Here is a 19122-nt window from a genome sequence, read left to right on the forward strand (position 1 = left end):
AATTTCTACCCTTTGGACTATTTCTATTTGGTGCATGGGAGATGGAGGTTTTGAGTCAATTATTGATGAATTGGGACACTTTGTAGTATCATGATCATAGGATTTACAATATATGTAATACAGAAAAACAGGTGCCTTGTATGCACAATGGGGATTGGGATGGTCATAGTGATTGCACTGAACACAAGGCATTTCGCTCCTCACTTGTAGAGGCATTAAGGAAAGGAGCTCATCCTCTCTTAGAGATGCCGATTGAAAGCTTTTAAGCAAGGCTGCATAGAATTCAAGGAATGATAATTCGGAGATCAATCTTTCTTTTGCCATTGCTTCACTTGGTTTAGATGAGGAACATTTCATAGCATGATCATCTTCCAGCATGTTGTCATCTAAACGTATTTCTTCTTTACAACATTGATCGAATGTTTTCGGGTTGGATACAATGATCAAGTTGTGTAAGCTATTTTTCTTTAATCCCATCATGAAACATCTTTGCAATTGAAAATCATTTAATTTCTTCCATGACACATCGTGAGTCCAAGAGTTTTATCCATAGGATAAAGTCTCTACTAATGGATTCATTTGGTTTACGCTCAATTGAATAGAGTTCTTTTGTTGCACTCCACCGATCACCTTGGCTTGAAAAGCTGTGGATAAAGGCTATTTTCAAGGTTTTGAAATTGGTTTTGATCACCAACATCAATGTGATGAACCATGGAGGACTAACCTTTCCCTCTAAACATAGTTTCAACACATGTACCTTGGTGGGGCAGTTAGGATTTCCAAAGGTCTCGCATCTCTGTTCAAACATTTGAATGAATTGAACAAGATCTGTTGTGTCATCATATTTGACCATAATTGTGGAAATCTGTGTACGATAGTATTTCTGTATGAGTCACGGAGGCCGTATGTGAGTGCTCTTGTTGGGAGAGACTCAATGAGTCCTTGGGCTACCCCCCTTCCTAGACTAGTCAGTATGTCCAAGGTGTGGGCATCTAGGAAAGGGTTGGTACCTATAGGATTTGTGGAGATGTTAGGTAAAGGACCAAAGCTCGGTGGGATTGAAGTGATAGGGGGTGTAAACCCGATGACATGCTTATTATCATAGGCATGGCCAGTGGTATTAGGAGGTGCATTTACGGCATAGATCTCAATGGCTCAAAGATGTCAGCCATTGGGTTCAATACTTGTGTGATTTCGTTTAAACCCTCAAAAAGTAGCCGAATATGGTTCAACATCGTTCTCGTGTTGTTTTTTACAATTTTTTTGTACTTTTCGAATTGTTTTTGGCCTCGATTTCTGGGTTGAATTTTGAGGCTGCTGGTCGGAGGCCAAAACAATCGATTTTGACTTCGGACAGCCTAGACCAAAGTTGAAGAGTTTGATGTTAGCTTTCCAATGAGCCCTAGAGCGCCTTTATATCGGATTCACGGTTTAGAAGATGTGAGCCTCCAAACAAGGGTGTTTTCCAGACGTAACCCCCTTCATGTCATGAACTAGTAGGGTGCAGTTCATGGCATGAAGCGCACTTCACGAATTTTATCAATTTTAAATTTTTTTTATACATCGTGAAATGCTAGTGTTTCACGCCATGAACCGGACTTCATGAAAAAAATTAAATTTGATTTTTTTTTTCTTATTTCATGTCATGAAATGCTAGTGTTTCACGTCGTGAACCGGACTTCACGAAAAAATTAAATTTATTTTTTTTGTGCCTGAACGAAGTCTTTCACGCTATGAAACCTTAGTGTTTCACACCGTAAACCGGACTTCACGAAAAATTTAAATTTGATTTTTTTGTTAGGGACGGACTCCTAGGGCCGGAAACCTTAGGCCCTGAAAGTGCAGAAATGATTCATGACGTGAACCATTTTCTTTTCTGATTTTTTTGAGTCTAGTAGAAAATACAAAATTTTTTTGGGATATTTTTTAAATTTAAAATTAAGGAGATATGGGTATTAATCTATTTATGACACCCTTACATCCTTCATAAATGACCCCCAAAATGGATAATTTGACAACTCATGAGCATCTAATCATTGAACGCTCATTTAGCCTTAATGAGTTATGTAAAAAAGTGATTAAGAATTAATCAAAGATTAATCCTTTCACGAATCTTTCTCTCTTTGATACTAATCAAGGACTATAATTAACCACTAATCCTTAATTAATTCACACAATTGAGCACATCATTGGATAGAGCAAGGGAATGCTAATCTATGTGCATCAACAAATGTGTCAAACAATTAATCTAAAATAGAAGATTAATTAGACTTTTAATTTTGATCTTCTCTTTTAAGGTATTCCTCCAATTGATGTACTTAAGTGTTTTGATACATCTAAATGCTCTCAAAACACTAAAAAATGCTAATTTCGACCATTCACATGATTAATTTAGATCCCAATTAACACATTTTCTAAATTTTTTGACTCGAACAAGATTGATCACCCTTAATGATAAAAACCATTCCATTAAAAGAAATTAGTCAAATTCAAGGATTTTTTCATGGTTTTGAGAAATTTTTTGAAAGATTAAGCTACTCTTAATTCTTTTTGCTAACACTCTAAAGCAAACAATTCCAACAAAAAATACACAATTAAGCTAAAATTAATGATTTTAGTTTTATGTTTAATACTAAAGAGAGCTAACATTCACTAAAAATTGCATTCTATTACATTGTTTAATGCAATGGATGCAAAAACTAAGCCTAATATAAACTATATGCAAGCCCTGAGAACATGAAAAACCACAATAACAACAATAAAAACAACAATTTAAGCTAAAAATTAAGCAAAAAGCATTCTTTACAAAAACAAAAAAGAGAGCTATTCTACACCAAATCACACACAAATCACACACAAATCACCATCAAATCCACATCTTTTTCATGGGAAACCATTAATCAAGATAATGGGCAATGGGTAATACGTAGATTAGAGGAAAAATGATGAAAAAAGCTTAAGGGATGGCTCCCCGGCATGGGCAATGGGTAATACGTAGATTAGAGGAAAAATGATAAAAAAAGCTTAAGGGATGGCTCCCCAGCAGTGGCGCCAAAAATGTTATGGCTCACCTTAACCCCCCTTAAAACACATCCAATAAGAGATTACCTAGTGAACCACAACTGTCATGAGGATCTTTCCAATAGCCGAACTCGTAACTCCTAAGGTCTTCAATCTCTATAACTCCTTGAGAAGCAATTCCATTGCACCTCCTACGAGCGTTGTCACACCGCCACGTTGCACTGCGGGTACTTGTCCCTCCTCTCACCTCACTTCACTCACACACACTCACTAGCATGCATTAGGGAGAGAGATTAGCACGAGGATTAGCAAGAGCAAGACTCAATTTCACAATGTGAGAGTATATTGTATTGTGAGAGATTCACTTATATACATGGCCATAAGTGTTCACACTTACTTAAACTATGGCCGGTCTGGCACTTTAGGCTCATAAGAGGCCTAATGCTATTACAATGACTACTCTCATAATATATCCATGAAGTACATCACTTAGGAATTCATCCTAACTTGCTACCACATGCTCTTGAAAGCGGGAACCGCCATGCTATAAATACTCTGTCATACCATTATGGGCGCCCGTCCAAGTTGTAGCTTTAGACACCATTGCTTTATATCTTGAATGTATAATCCTTTGGTGTATCTACCTTGAATCCTTGATGTGAGATAATGGTGGTGGCTCTTGTTAACCCTAGGAATGGGTTAACAAATATGTATTTCTGGCTTTTGGCATCCAATTTGGTTCTTTGAGCATTTAGAACATGCATATAACATTTATACCCAAAAACTTTCAAATGTGTAGGTGAAGGTTTCTTACATGAGTAATGTGTAGGTGAAGGTTTCTTACATGAGTAATGTTATAACGGAGTCATCCCTTTGATAACCTTTGTTTTCTCTTATTAAAAATGTACATGGTTATGTTAACTACCTCAATCTAAAAGGATTTAGATAGATTCCTACCATTAGGCACACTCCATCATCTCAACAATACCAAAATTTTTACACTCTGTAACACCATTTTGCTGCAAAGTGTGAGCAATAGTGCGATGTCTATCCCTTTTTTTTTGTAGAAACCCAAGAATTCATTAGACATGAATTCTCTACTCGATCTGTTCTAAACCGCTTCAATTTTGTTACTGTCTCAGTTTCAACCATTGTAGGCCATTCCTTAAACATTCTAAAAGCTTGAGAATTTTTCTTAAGAAAATACACCCAAAGATTTCTAATATAATCATTTATCAATGTGAAAAAATAGGCCTCCAAGTACAATTGTAAGTGAATCGATCTTGTTGAGCCTAGTGAAGACCCTAAGTCAGTGTATAATGCCATAGACGTATTAACTATAGAAGAGAAAGACCCTAAGTCACTGTATATTGCCATAGACCTATTAGATATAGAAGAGAAAGATCTCATTGATCTTCTCAAATAGTTCAAGGATGTGTTTGCATGGAAGTACACGGACATGAAGGGAGTTTCACTTAAAGTTTTTAATATTCGATTCTAATCATAGACGATGCATGGCCTATAAGACAAAGATCCTGTCTGATGAATCCTAATTATGGGATATTCGTGCGAGAAGAAATAGTCAAAATGATCAAAGTTGAGTTTATCTATGAGATTAAACACACCGAATGGGTCTCCTCCGTTATAGTAGTACCCAAAAAGAATGGAAAAGGCTTAGGGATTTTTTGGCCAAATTTATTTTAAAAATTATCAAAATCGGCTTCAGATTGTTCATGCCTAGAAGTTTGAGTCCCAATAGAGTCTCTCAGTGTGGCATGTTTTGGTCCTCCCTCCCATTTTTGGGGAAGAGTTAGCCACCAGTTTAGGTGGGAGATACTATCATTATTTGAGAGGCCAACTGAATTCATCTTCAGCCAAGGCTATGCATGGATGTTGTTAATAGGATGTACTTCAATCATATCAAACCACATGCTCATTAGACATCGATAACTATAGCTTTAAGCTAGCCAAAGTAACCCCTCAGACAAAGGTCATACATTGGAACTTTTTAACTGAAATACAACACTGAAATACAACAAAAATTCCCTTGAGCAGCAATAACTTTTCTAGAATTCCTAGTTTTGCACTCTAATTACATAGATCAAAATCTTGGAACTTGTAGGTAAATTTTAACTATTTGACCTTAAAAGTTATTCACACTTGACCTTAACACAGGCAAGATGAGCCTAAAAGTTGTCAAGATCATGCATATCCCCTTGACATAAGCTGCACTAATTGTGATTTGGATACTTGATTGGATAATGACAGGTCACTCAACAAGAAATAGGCCAAATATAGCCCATATTTCAGTATAAAGGCTTGGTTAGTTGCCCACCAAAAGGGAGTCTTGTTAGCATAGCCGTGCTAACATGGGAAAAAACACATGCTCCTAAACACATAGCCATGGAGTACACATGTACACATGAGCATGGTGTAAGAGACATGTATCAAGAACAAGATAAAAGACACAAGATAAAGATACAAGCAAAACATCATAGTGTATTCCAGATCCATCACCTTGCGTATCCAATTTGCATACAAGAGGGACTTTATATAGCCATCCATCCATGTGACTCTTGGGATACCCATGTGACTAGTGGGTTCCCATAACCTCCACAAGATCCTAACTCCACCCACTAGCCCTCTTGTTGTAACCACTTCTTGATATGACATCTTTTAATGACCAAACCCACAACTCATTAGCCTAAGCTAATGCTAGCGAGTGTTCACACCCAAGCTAATGACAAAATGATAGGGGGTGTTCACACCCATCAACACCTCTCTTCCCCTTTGTTTAGTTGGGAGTGTACTATCTCCTATCACTGCTAAGTACATCATGAAAATCTGTGAATAAGTGGTTGCTGTACAATGCAATCCATTGCAATCATACAATATAAACTTGTAGAACCCCATAAAACTGATGGCAGACCAAGGAGATGGTGGAAAGATGATTTCCACCAATCCGATGAAAAATCCACAAGCATATGCTGATATAAAGAATCCACGAGCATATGTTGATGGAGAATCTTGTCCATAAGCATTCAAGTGTGCTACCACCTATGTTGATGTAGCCACGTGCTTCTGCTCCATGTGTCCAGGAAGTCATCTTTATTTCCAGAATGTCCAAAAAGTGAGTCCTCCCTTGTGTCTTGAAATTACAACACATCCAACAAGTAACTGCGTTCTAGAAATCATTACATCATTTTCTTATGCTTTTAAAATTTTCATTTTGTTTTATATTTTGTTTGTTCCTTTTCGTTTACAAGAAACTCGATAGGGACCTCTGTGAGCTTTTCCTCTGGATCTCATGCCTTCTCACTGGGTCTTACAGGCATCTCGGTAGGTATCTCACTGAGCTTTTTCCTCCGACTTTCGTGCCTCTTTATCCGGGACTTATAGGCGACTCGGTCAGGATCTTCAATTGGGCTTCCTCTGGACCTCATGCCTTCTCACTCGATCTTACAAGCGTCTTGGTAGTATCCCAGTGAGACTCTTCCTCTAGCACTCATGCCTCATTTTTGGACTTAAAAGTGATGTGATCAAGACCTCGCTAGGCTTCCTCCAAACCTCATGCCTTCTCACTCAATCTTATAGGCATCTTGGTAGTATCCTCATCAAGCATCTCCTCTGGCTCTCTCATGTCTCATTAATATCATTTTTCCATTGACACCATACTTCATCACAATCTTTCATGTCTCATTTTTTCAATATTAATATCATTTTTTCATTGACACCATATTTCAAGACAATAATTCATGTATTTGAATTGGCCAATTACTTACCATTCAAGTTCATCAGGTTGTCCACCCCAATTTTTCCCAAGGTGAAGGATAACCCATGTACTCCGTGCAGTAGGCATAGATGAGTTGGATCATCAAAGTAAACATGTCGTATGCCATATGTGTGCTTTTTTTAATGTGCTCATGAAATCCTTTAGATTTTTAATTGCCTTCTTTCTTATGTGATTTAGATTTATGCAAGGCATGCAAGATTCCTATGAACTCATTCTCCAATGATAGTGTTTATGTAAATAGAATTGATAATTTTTAGTGTGGTTATTCTTATCTCATGAACGACACAACTCACACTTTCTCCCCATTTTTAGTGTTTGAAAGCTCCCACAAAACTAGTGCACCACACTAGTGCAAGATTAGTGTGCTCCCAACAAGTGGAGCTCGGTGGAATACCAAGGTTCTTGCCGTTCACACACAAGGTTGCCTGATCTTAACTTTTAGTGTTCATTTTGAAAAAAACCTCTTGCTTAAGTGTATTTTCCATGCATGGAAAGGCATTATAACCCCGTTATTCCAAGGTGCCCAAGGAATCATAATAACTGTATCAGCCTCAATGTGTGAGGATCATCATCGAGTAGCCCATGTACATCATCAAACATGGCTACATCTACATTAAAGAGCACATCATCATCATCCTCAACTATGTTAGGGATAGCATCAAGTATCCCATGTGCATCATTGGCCATGGCTACCTCAAGTAAAACATCTACATCCTCAATCAGGTGAGGGAACCCATCTAGTAGACCATGTGTATCATCGGCCATGGCTACATCACAACATTAGCAAGTGAGGTGGTGGAATGTTCCCAGGCTTATCTATAATAGGGCATACATGATCAAACAAGACAAACCTCACCTTGCAAGAAATAGGCCAATGAACTTCCACAACTCCCAAAAAGGTGAGTCAGATCCATATAGCCTTTATGGCATTCTGAGCTGAAGTTGTGTCTTCAAAATCAACAAAGGCATATACTCCACCATCCTTGTAACTCTTCAGCATGACACTACTGGGTCTGGAAGAGCCAATCTTAATTAGATCATCTTCAAGTTATCTGGTGCCATATTCTGTCCTCGCCTACTACATGTTCTGCCTTTAAGACACTTGTGTGCTCCACATATTCTGGAAGAGAAACCTCCGAGGCTACTGCCAGTATAGAACCCCCAAATTATTCTAATGAGTCCACAGTTATGATCTCTGCTTTGCACTCTTCATAACGCATAGACATCACCGTATTGTGCTTCTTGCAAACAGCACTGCACCATCAGGCCCAGCTTCACAGCACGGCTTCAACACATGTGAGGCGACTAGCGTCTGTGTAAAAATGGTAGACCACATGAGGCCTCTGGTGAAGAACATTGTAATTTGCTGGGTCTGACAATGTTTCCATCACCAATACATTCTTGCAAACAAGATCGTGCCTTCTCCATTTTTATTTTCTCCTCCACTCTAGCACTTAATGATGAACAAAAATATCAAGAACATCGAGAAACATGATAAAAATATCAAGAACACCAAGAACCACTCTAATCTCACTTGTCATGTGGTTTTGAGAAAAGCAACAAACATCATGATTAATTTAGAATCATGCATGCTACTAATCTCTCTTCTTGTAAGAAACGTGCATGGATTAGGCATTTAACTTCTAATCAAGATCTTGTGGGCAAGGAGAAGGTTGAAGCTTCTCATCCCATGATGGCCAAGTGTTAGCATAGCCTTGCTAACATGGGGAAAAACACATGCTCCTAAACACGTAGCCATGGAGTTTTATGCATAAATAGATGTATAAAAAGATTTTCTTTTATTATAAAAGTGTTATTTTCATTAGATTCAATTTCTATGCATAGAAAGATGCATATTGGATATTTTTTTATTATAAAAGTGTTATTTTCATTAGATTCAATTTCTATGCATAGAAAGATAAGTATTAGATATTTTTTTATTATATAAGTGTTATTTTCATTAGATTCAATTTCTATGCATAGAAAGATAAATATTGGATATATTTTTTATTATAAAAGTGTTATTTTCATTAGATTCAATTTCTATGCATAGAAAGGTGCATATTGGATATTTTTTATTATAAAAGTGTTATTTTTATTAGATTCAATTTCTATGCATAGAAAGATGCATATTGGATATTTTTTTATTATAAAACTGTTATTTTTACTAGATTCAATTTTTATGCATAGAAAGATGCATATTGGATATTCTTTTATTATAAAAGTGTTATTTTCATCAGAGTCAATTTCTATGCATAGAAAGTGGATATTGGATATGTTTTTATTATAAAAGTATTATTTTCATGGAAAAACACATGCTCTGAAGGGTGGTTGTTATCTAGTTTCATGTCGTGGGCGCCCTTAGCTTTAGCTGGAAAACAGGCATTTTTTCAAGAAGAATAGCCAATCTCTCATAGTTAGCCAAGGAGTTTCACTTCAAGGTCTTCTAATGAAACATCATATGCAAAGTTGGGCACCTAAAACTATAATCTGATCGAATATCCAATAATTGCAAATCCCCTTTTCTTTGGGAACCAAGTTTGTATACAGGCCCTGTCCTAGGTTTAGACAGGTATAGTGAATGTGAGTAAATTGCCTATAACTTTTACATTATTACTCATATGATGTTCCCACTTTGCATATCACAAATACAAATAACATAAAGCTTAACTTGATTTATCGAGTAATTTTTGATGTGTTCTACTATTTTCTATATTATTTAAAATATATTAGAATTGTTAAAAAACATACTATTTTATCCTCCCACCACATCTACCATTTAAAATGCTCAAATTGTATGGATCTAGTGATGATTAGATTGGGAAAGATTAGTATAATGTGGGTATAAGGTAAAATTACAAATCTAACGGTTGGATTTTTGTAGATTTACTTTGGAAAATTTATTATGACTGTCAGAGGCCCATTAAATCAATAGTAATTTAATTCTAGAAAATTAAATATTGAATCTTTCAATCTAAAAACTCAAGGGATCAATACTCTTGTTGCCATGAATTTATTAAAAAAAATTTGGCTTGATTTGAGTATGGGAAGGTCCATTTTCAATCCTCCCAAGTGAAAATTTCCATATTGTGTCCACTCTCCCCTTTTCAAGTCTAAAACCAATCCTAGTTAGGTTTGGAAATCTAGGCTTGGTAAACTTCACAGCTTAGGTTTCATTCCATGTGTGAGGCTTGGGTAGGCACAAACCTTATATATGCATGCCACTTTATGTCCACGTGAGCATCGAGAGGATCCACATAAGCAGCTTGCCACCTCCACCCTCCATGTCAACATGGTCAACCTAGTTGACTCCCCACCTCATCATCCTAGTCATCATTAATGCCACATCATCTTGCCACCTTTGCATGCCACCTCGCACATGGTGACATGGCATGCCACATCATAGAATTGCCACATCAACCATAATAGTGTCACATGTCAAGAGAATGCCACGTGTCATGCACGCTTGTGACACGTGGCATCTCCTTCCCACCTCTCCTCTTTTTTCAAAAACATATTTTTGAAAAAGTTAATTTAGTAATTTAGAGAAATAGAATATAGAAATTTAAATAATAAAATATATGTAACTTATTAAATAAAAGAATTTAAAATCACTAATTTTAAAGGATTATATTTTGAGATTAGATCAATAAAAATATTATTAAAGATAATATTATTAATCTAAAATAAATAAATTTTTTAATTTTATATTTCTTGAAAAATTTTTATGTAGAATAAACCTTTGAATAAAATTTAAAAAAAATACTTTATTTAAAAAAGACAGTTATATAATTATAAAATAAAAGATATCTTTAAAGATATATTTATATATCTAGTAATGATAAATATTTAGACTTGTTGATAAATATTATAAATAATATTAATTTTTAAGTGGATAATAGTTTATCTTTAATTATCTTTATGTTTATCTTAGTTATCCAATCAATCTTAGATAGGAAATCCAATGAGATTTGAAGTGGATAACCTATTTTTCCTATATAATCACTTATCTCTAGTACTATCCCACACTTATCTCTAGTACTATCCCATCATTGAGCCTTTATAATATTTTCTCTCTTAGCTTCCTTGAGAATGGGTTCTCAAAGTCGTAGGAGTCGGAAACGTGATAGGACTAGACTCCCCCCCATCCACCAAGTTCAAGAGGAGGAGAGGAGAAGGGTAGCTCGTGAGAGAAAGAGAGAGTGGAGAGCACGTCAACGAGCAACACCTTCCGTTGGTGATGATCCAAGCCTTGCTCCTCCTCTTCCACTTCCTCTCCCTTCGCCCTCTTCCCCCCCACTACCCCTTAGTTTAGATAATCCACATGAACCCGCCCTTCTTGAGTCCTCTCTTCTACAAGAACCCACCCCCCTCCTTTGGGCGCCCTTCATGTGGATAGAAAAGAACTATCAAAGTCAGGGGCACATCGTCGTGCCCATGCAATCTTCCATTCCTATTTCAAAGACCTCACGTCTTCATCACAGGCATGTGTGCTTGATGCTTTGATTGATCTGCCCAACATGGCCAACTGCAGGGCGCTTTCCGACATTGGAGGTCGAAGAGAGAGGAGAGCTGGCATGGCGGTGCTACAAAGTGTTCGTCATTCCTATATAGTTAACAAGAAGAGGAACTCTGCGGACGCTTTGGCTGCTCTCGACGGGCTATTGTGGCAGCCATAAGTAGCTCCCAAATGAAGGGTAAGGTTAGTGCCACATCTCGCATCCTTTCCATAGCACCACACGCACTTAGAGTTGGGTCTATTAGGCGACAAAGTTTAGATGCCAATGAGGTTGGTGCTATGTGGGCGAGTAGTGGTCGTGTAGCTAGGCATGATCGCCTACTAGATGAAACCACTAGAACCTTGATAGAAAGTTTTTAGGAGGAGAATTGTCGTGCATCGCCAGTTTTCAAGAAAGCTTTGCGTAAGAGAGTGACAAGAGGAGTGTTCATTGAGCACGGTGCTTGCTTTCTTGAAAATGACCCAAACTGAGTTGTATTCTCAGTTTGTGGCTTTGTATCCAGAGCTTAAAATTGGACAAAGGTCATTTGAGGGGTGTAAGCCTTGGTTTGCCCTACATACGGCACAGTCATTGTGCCAAGTGGTAGGATCGTCAGTTCCGAGCATGCCTAGCAGAGTTTCCTATTGGTGTGGTCGTCTCTGTGATTGATTTTGCAGAGAACTACACTTTCACACCTTTTCAGGAGATACAATCTGAGTATTACTTCTCAGAGCAGGTAATGGTTATATTTTGTAATATTTGTTTTATGTTTGAGCTACATTACTTAATTGATTTTTTGTGTCCTAAACGTATGTATTGCTTACCTCACCAGGTTGCTATTTTGGTCCACATTAGCTATCGACATGCAGAGGCTCATGTAGATGGGATAGCGAGTACCCCCGAGACCCGTGTCATTATTCGAGAGTATCATTTCTATATCAGTGATGATCGTTCACATGATGCACATTTTGTGCAACACTGTTTTCGTCTCCATGACGATTTTTTAGGAGATTGTGGGATCAGACATGTCCAGCGATGGGTTTGGTCGGATGGTTGTGGCGCACAGTTCAAGTCATCACGTCAATTCTATTGGCTCTACAGGTAGTACTTATGGCTTTCTTACATTTACAATTAAAGTAAATTCACTAGAACATCTTAAAGAAAACAATAACTAAGACTATCTTTTATGGATTTATAGGTGGCATGTGCAGTTTAGTATCCCAGTGATTTGGTCATTCTTTGAGACTGGTCACGGGAAGGGAGAGCATGATGGTGCGGGTGCATGTGTGAAACGTGCCTTGAGGCGTCATCAGCTGCGACAGGATGCTCAGCGGTTCAGAGATGCGGGCCACGTAGTCGAGTGGTGCTCCCAACATTTGTATGGGAGTGCAGCATCATCGTACCCCAAACGTGATGCTCGGATTGTCATGAGATTTTTTTGGCATGTGGATGGTGGCATGATTGACCGTAGAGCCTCCCATGATTGTGACACAGTACCTGGCACCTTGGGCTTACATTCCATCAGGAGCACGTGCATGGCAGCCCCCACGATTTACACACGACGGTTTGCATGCTTCTGTGAAGCATGTATGGATGGCGATTGGTCACATTGTGCCTCGAGAGGATGGGCAGATGCATGGATACAAACATTCCTCTCCCCCGAGCATCCTTCACATCCACCAGTGGTGTCTGATGAGCACACAGGTCCTGCGTTCATGGTCAGTTATGATGACCTGACAGATTTGCTACAGGAGGGTGATGTATTTGCTGTTATTGCCAGTGAGGGAAATAGCGAGGGAGTAGACTACTATCTGATGAGTTGCACTAGGCCAAAGTGCATGCTTGACCAGGATACAGTGGATGATCATGGGTTTTCTTATGACGCCCATAGCATGATTGTGGCAGGCCGGTTCTACCAGCAGATTCGACTTCATCGGGGGAGTCTTGAGTTCCAGCAGTGGAGGTGGGAGTTAGAGGCATTTCAGTTCTCTCATCTAGTGGTTGCTACCAGGCTAACTCTTGTTCGAGTACAGAGCCGAAAACACAGTTCTCACCCTCGTTTTCGGCTTTGAGTGGATGACCATGAGAGCATTCTAGAGCAGTTGAGAGCTAGAGAGGGTGCTGCTGACTAGATCTCTATCTTGATAGTGACTAAACTTAGACTAGCTGGGTTAGCTCACTTACATTGTACTTAGATTTTTGGGCAGTGACTAACCTCAGACTAGCTGGGGTAGCTCATTTTCATTCTGATGTACTTATTTGATGTTTATATCATTATGAGTTTTCTCATTATTGAGTATCATTATATTTTAGTTGATGTTCTTGATTTTATTATATTTTTTAACACTTTGGCTATCATATTGTTTGTTGAAAATCTCCATGCCATCGTACCCAAACATGCTCTGATGGGGACCAAACTTTGCAAGCATGGGGAGGGGACCCACCCCCACATGCTTGCAAAGTTTGGTCACAATCAAAGCATGTTTGGATTGGTAATTAGCGCCCAGTCCGGATTTTTCAAGTCTCTTGGTGCTCAAGAGGCCATGGAAAATCCAGGCCTTCCCCATACCATCGCACCCAAACATGCTCTGATGGGGACCAAACTTTGCAAGCATGGGGGGGGGGCCACCCCCACATGCTTGCAAAGTTTGGTCACAATCAGAGCATGTTTGGATTGGTAATTAGCGCCCAGTCCGGATTTTTCAAGTCTCTTGGTGCTCAAGAGGCCATGGAAAATCCAGGCCTTCCCCATACCATCGCACCCAAACACCCGATGGGGACCAAACTTTGCAAGCATGTGGGGGGGACCCACCCCCACATGCTTGCAAAGTTTGGTCACAATCAGAGCATGTTTGGATTGGTAATTAGCACCCACCAGTGCGGGTTTTTGAAGTCTCTTGGTGCTCAAGAGGCCATGGAAAATCCGGGCCTTCCCCATACCATCGCACCCAAACATGCTCCAATGGGGACCAAACTTTGCAAGCATGTGGGGGTGGGTCCCTCCCACATGCTTGCAAAGTTTGGTCCCCATCAGAGCATGTTTGGATTGGTAATTAGTACCCAGTCCGGATTTTTCAAGTCTCTCCAGGCCTTCCCCATACCATCGCACCCAAACATGCTCCGATGGGGACCAAACTTTGCAAGCATGGGGGGGGGCCCACCCCCACATGCTTGCAAAGTTTGGTCACAATCAAAGCATGTTTGGATTGGTAATTAACGCCCAGTCCGGATTTTTCAAGTCTCTTGGTGCTTAAGAGGCCATGGAAAATCCGGGCCTTCCCCATACCATCGTACCCAAACATGCTCTGATTGTGACCAAACTTTGCAAGCATGTGGGGGGGACCCACCCCCACATGCTTGCAAAGTTTGGTCCCCATCGGAGCATGTTTGGGTACGATGGTATGGGGAAGGCTCGGATTTTCCATGGCCTCTTAAGCACCAAGAGACTTCAAAAACCCGCACTGGGCACCTATTACCAATCCAAACATGCTCTGATTGTGACCAAACTTTGGAAGCATGTGGGGGGGACCCACCCCCACATGCTTGCAAAGTTTGGTCCCTATCGGAGCATGTTTGGGTACGATGGTATGGGGAAGGCCCGGATTTTCCATGGCCTCTTAAGCACCAAGAGACTTGAAAAACCCACACTGGGCGCTAATTACCAATCCAAACATGCTCTGATTGTGACCAAACTTTGCAATCATGTGGGGGGGACCCACCTCCACATTCTTGCAAAGTTTGGTCCCCATCGGAGCATGTTTGGGTACGATGGTATGGGGAAGGCCCGGATTTTCCATGGCCTCTTAAGCACCAAGAGACTTCAAAAACCCGCACTGGGCGCCAATTACCAATCCAAACATGCTCTGATTGTGACCAAACTTTGGAAGCATGTGGGGGGGACCCACCCCCACATTCTTGCAAAGTTTGGTCCCTATCGGAGCATGTTTGGGTACGATGGTATGGGGAAGGCCCGGATTTTCCATGGCCTCTTAAGCACTAAGAGACTTGAAAAACCCGCACTGGGCGCTAATTACCAATCCAAACATGCTCTGATTGTGACCAAACTTTGCAAGCATGTGGGGGGGACCCACCCCCACATGCTTGCAAAGTTTGGTCCCCATCGGAGCATGTTTGGGTACGATGGTATGGGGAAGGCCCGGATTTTCCATGGCCTCTTAAGCACCAAGAGACTTGAAAAATCCAGACTGGGCGCTAATTACCAATCCAAACATGCTCTGATGGGGACCAAACTTTGCAAGAATGTGGGGAGGACCCACCCCCACATTCTTGCAAAGTTTGGTCCCCATCGGAGCATGTTTGGGTACGATGGTATGGGGAAGGCCTTGATTTGCCATGGCCTCTTAAGCACCAAGAGACTTCAAAAACCCGCACTGGACGCTAATTACCAATCCAAACATGCTCTGATTGTGACCAAACTTTGGAAGCATGCGGGGGGGACCCACCCCCACATGCTTGCAAAGTTTGGTCCCTATCGGAGCATGTTTGGGTACGATGGTATGGGGAAGGCCCGGATTTTCCATGGCCTCTTAAGCACCAAGAGACTTGAAAAACCCGCACTGGGCGCTAATTACCAATCCAAACATGCTCTGATTGTGACCAAACTTTGCAAGCATGTGGGGGGGACCCACCCCCACATGCTTGCAAAGTTTGGTCCCCATCGGAGCATGTTTGGGTACGATGGTATGGGGAAGGCCCGGATTTTCCATGGCCTCAAGAGACTTCAAAAACCCGCACTGGGCACCAATCCCTCAGCTCTGGAGCTCTCTACCTCGGTCCGAGCCTACGCAAAAAAGTAAAGCATTAAAATAATTGATTAGTCTCTTATTAGGTATTACTTAAAGAAATTTATAACTTAGGACCTTAATTATAACTCTTTTACGTGCAAGAGAAACCTACCTGCTGGATGTCAGACTCTCTCAGATGCTGTGCCTCTGCAGTAGCTGCCTCTGCCATCTGTAATGCAGCTCTGAGGCGGTCAATCTCCGCTCTCGCCTCTACCAACTCCTGAGTGAGCCTCTCAGTGGTAGGTGTGGAAACCTACGTGACACAATCAACCATGCTGCTCATGTAAAAATATAGAAAAGTATATATAAACATGTAGATAAATGACCAAAAAAACTTAAGACGTAATATATATGTAAATACCTCGACATCTGTCGTCAGTATAGATCGTGAGAACAGGCGCACCACGTGCTGGATGCTCTCCGTGGTACTCCGTACGTCAATGCCGACCTGGGTGCCAAGAGCCTCTACTGTCGACAATGGCACAAATGAAGGATCTGTGGTAGGTGCTACACGAAGGGCTGGTGGAGGCCGCCTACCCTAGTCCTGGAGACGGCCTCGGCCAGCACCACCACCCGGACGATGGCTGGTGTAATCCACCTCCTCCCCTAAGACAAACTCCGCATATAACTGCTTTGCGAAGTATATGGGAATCTGGCGGTTGTTCGGCATCCTCCCATATGCGGCAACATATCGACTATAAATATGTGCCGCCATACGAGGATGCGAACACCGCGAAATAGTGAGGGGCTTGCCCGCCCCCCCAGGCCTCATCCCACGACTATCGAGGAAAAGATCTAGGTAGGCTCCATCCCTAATAGGAGCAAGATCACAGACCTGACGATATGTCAGGCCATGTGACACAGGAGCAGTGCGATGGTGGGCTATCCACTCATCTACATAAACAATATCGTGAAGGCTACGAAGGGACGCAAGCATCGCCTCCAAGTCTGCCACGATATGTAATGTAGACGGTGTGTCTCTAGCACTCCTACGGATAGCCGCTAACTCGCGGTCTATCTCCGCGATGAGGTTCGCAATAGATGAGCGGCCCTCCTCGTGTGACTCCATGCTAAAACCTAAGCCAAATGTGAAGGGTCCAATGTGAAGGGTCTAATGTGAAGGGTCTAATGCTTAGTGCTAAGTAGCACTAATGAAGCTATAAAACAATGCTAATGGGCTCACTAATGCTAATCCAAATCAAGAGAGCAAGGAGAGTGAAAACGACTTGTGACAATGAGGGAAAAAAAAAGTTTTCCGGTTTTATAACCTCGATCGAGGTTCGGTAACATCATGCAATTTAGGGTTTGCAAGATTAACGCTCTGGATATTAGGGTTAGTGCAACATACGGCCAAGATACACACCTAATTTTAGGGTTGGGGAAGGATCGACGGCTGAGATTTGATATTACTATCTCGTTCGAGGTACATGGACGGCCACGATTTAAAGGCATTACCACGACAAGGTATCTCAACGGTCAAGATTCATTATATACCTCGATCGGCCGAGATCGCATCTTCCAACGTACGTGAATGGACGGTATAGATTGCGTTTACGTATCTCGATCGAGATAATTGGACGGTGGATATTGCATCTACGTATCTCGATCGAGATATTTGGACGGTGCAGATTGTATCTCTGTATCTCGATCGAGATATTTGGACGGCTGAGATTTGATCTCAGTATCTCGATCGAGATATGGGGACGGTGGAGATTGTATCCCATTACCTCGAACAATGAATGGTCGCGATTTGATGTTAATTTCTCGTTCGAGATACGTGGACGATGGAGATGTGCTAGTCAAATATGCCTAGGGGGATACAGCGTGGCCCTGATGTGGATCCGAGTGGCATAGATATCTCGATCGAGATAATGTGGTGGCGGTGACATGTATTGGTGACATGGATGACGCCTGGAAACCCGGACCTGCTAGCGTGGCATTAGTTGGCATCTCGATCGAGATATGTCGATTTAGGCTCGGGAGGCACGTGTCGTCTTTTAATTCGCGGCACTATCACGATCGAGGTACTCCGCCCGAGATGCATGGATGTCCCAATTTTAGAGAGAGTGAACGAAAGTGAGTACCCTCATCTTGCAACCACCCTTAAACACATAGCCATGGAGTACCCTCATCTTGCAACCACCCTTAAACACATAGCCATGGAGTACACATGTACACATGAGCATGATGTAAGAGACATGGATCAAGAACAAGATAAAAGACACAAGATAAAAGACACAAGATAAAGAAACGAGCAAAAAATCATAGTGTATTCCATATCCATCACCTTGTGTATCCAATTTGTATACAAGAAGGTCCTTATATAGTCATCCATCCATGTGTCTTGGGATACCCATGTGACAAGTGGGCTCCCATAAACTCCACAAGATCCCAACTCTTCACTAGACCTCTTGTAATCCACTTCTTGATATGACATCTTTTAATAGCCAAACCCCACAACTCATTAGCCTAAGCTAATGCTAGTAATATTGCTAGGGGGTGTTCACACCCAAGCTAATGACAAAATTATCCTAGGGAGGCATTCACATGTGTCAACACTTCTAGAGCTCTATTTTAGCTCAAATTTGGTATGGTAGTTTATCTTAATACATTGCACATGCATACCAGCTTTGACATTGGGTGGAGATCTACAACATATAGCTACACTAATAGGCTAGGGAGCACCTAGGTGGGGGGGATGAAGTAAAAACAAGTCAAAAGGGCCAAAAGTCGTTTACACCTAGTACTTTGAAGGGCTTCTGGTACTCAAATTGCAGTGTGCTTTTGCAAACTTCTTTACCTCATAGTTTCTCACACATATCAAGCAAGGGTAAGGTGGAGCAATAGAGCTCTAATATCTTCCTATCACTTTTCTAAAATTAGTGGCCACCATCAAGACTAATATACTATCCATGCTTGGTGCAAATTTAGCCCTCCCATGCCCGTCTGATGCACCAAATGGTATACCTACTGCCCAACATCTTATCTTGATGCTTACCAATCC

The sequence above is a fragment of the Cibotium barometz genome, chromosome 35 (genome assembly GCF_041138505.1).
Source record: "Cibotium barometz isolate CiBa-2024 chromosome 35, ASM4113850v1, whole genome shotgun sequence".
Lineage (NCBI taxonomy): Eukaryota > Viridiplantae > Streptophyta > Polypodiopsida > Cyatheales > Cibotiaceae > Cibotium > Cibotium barometz.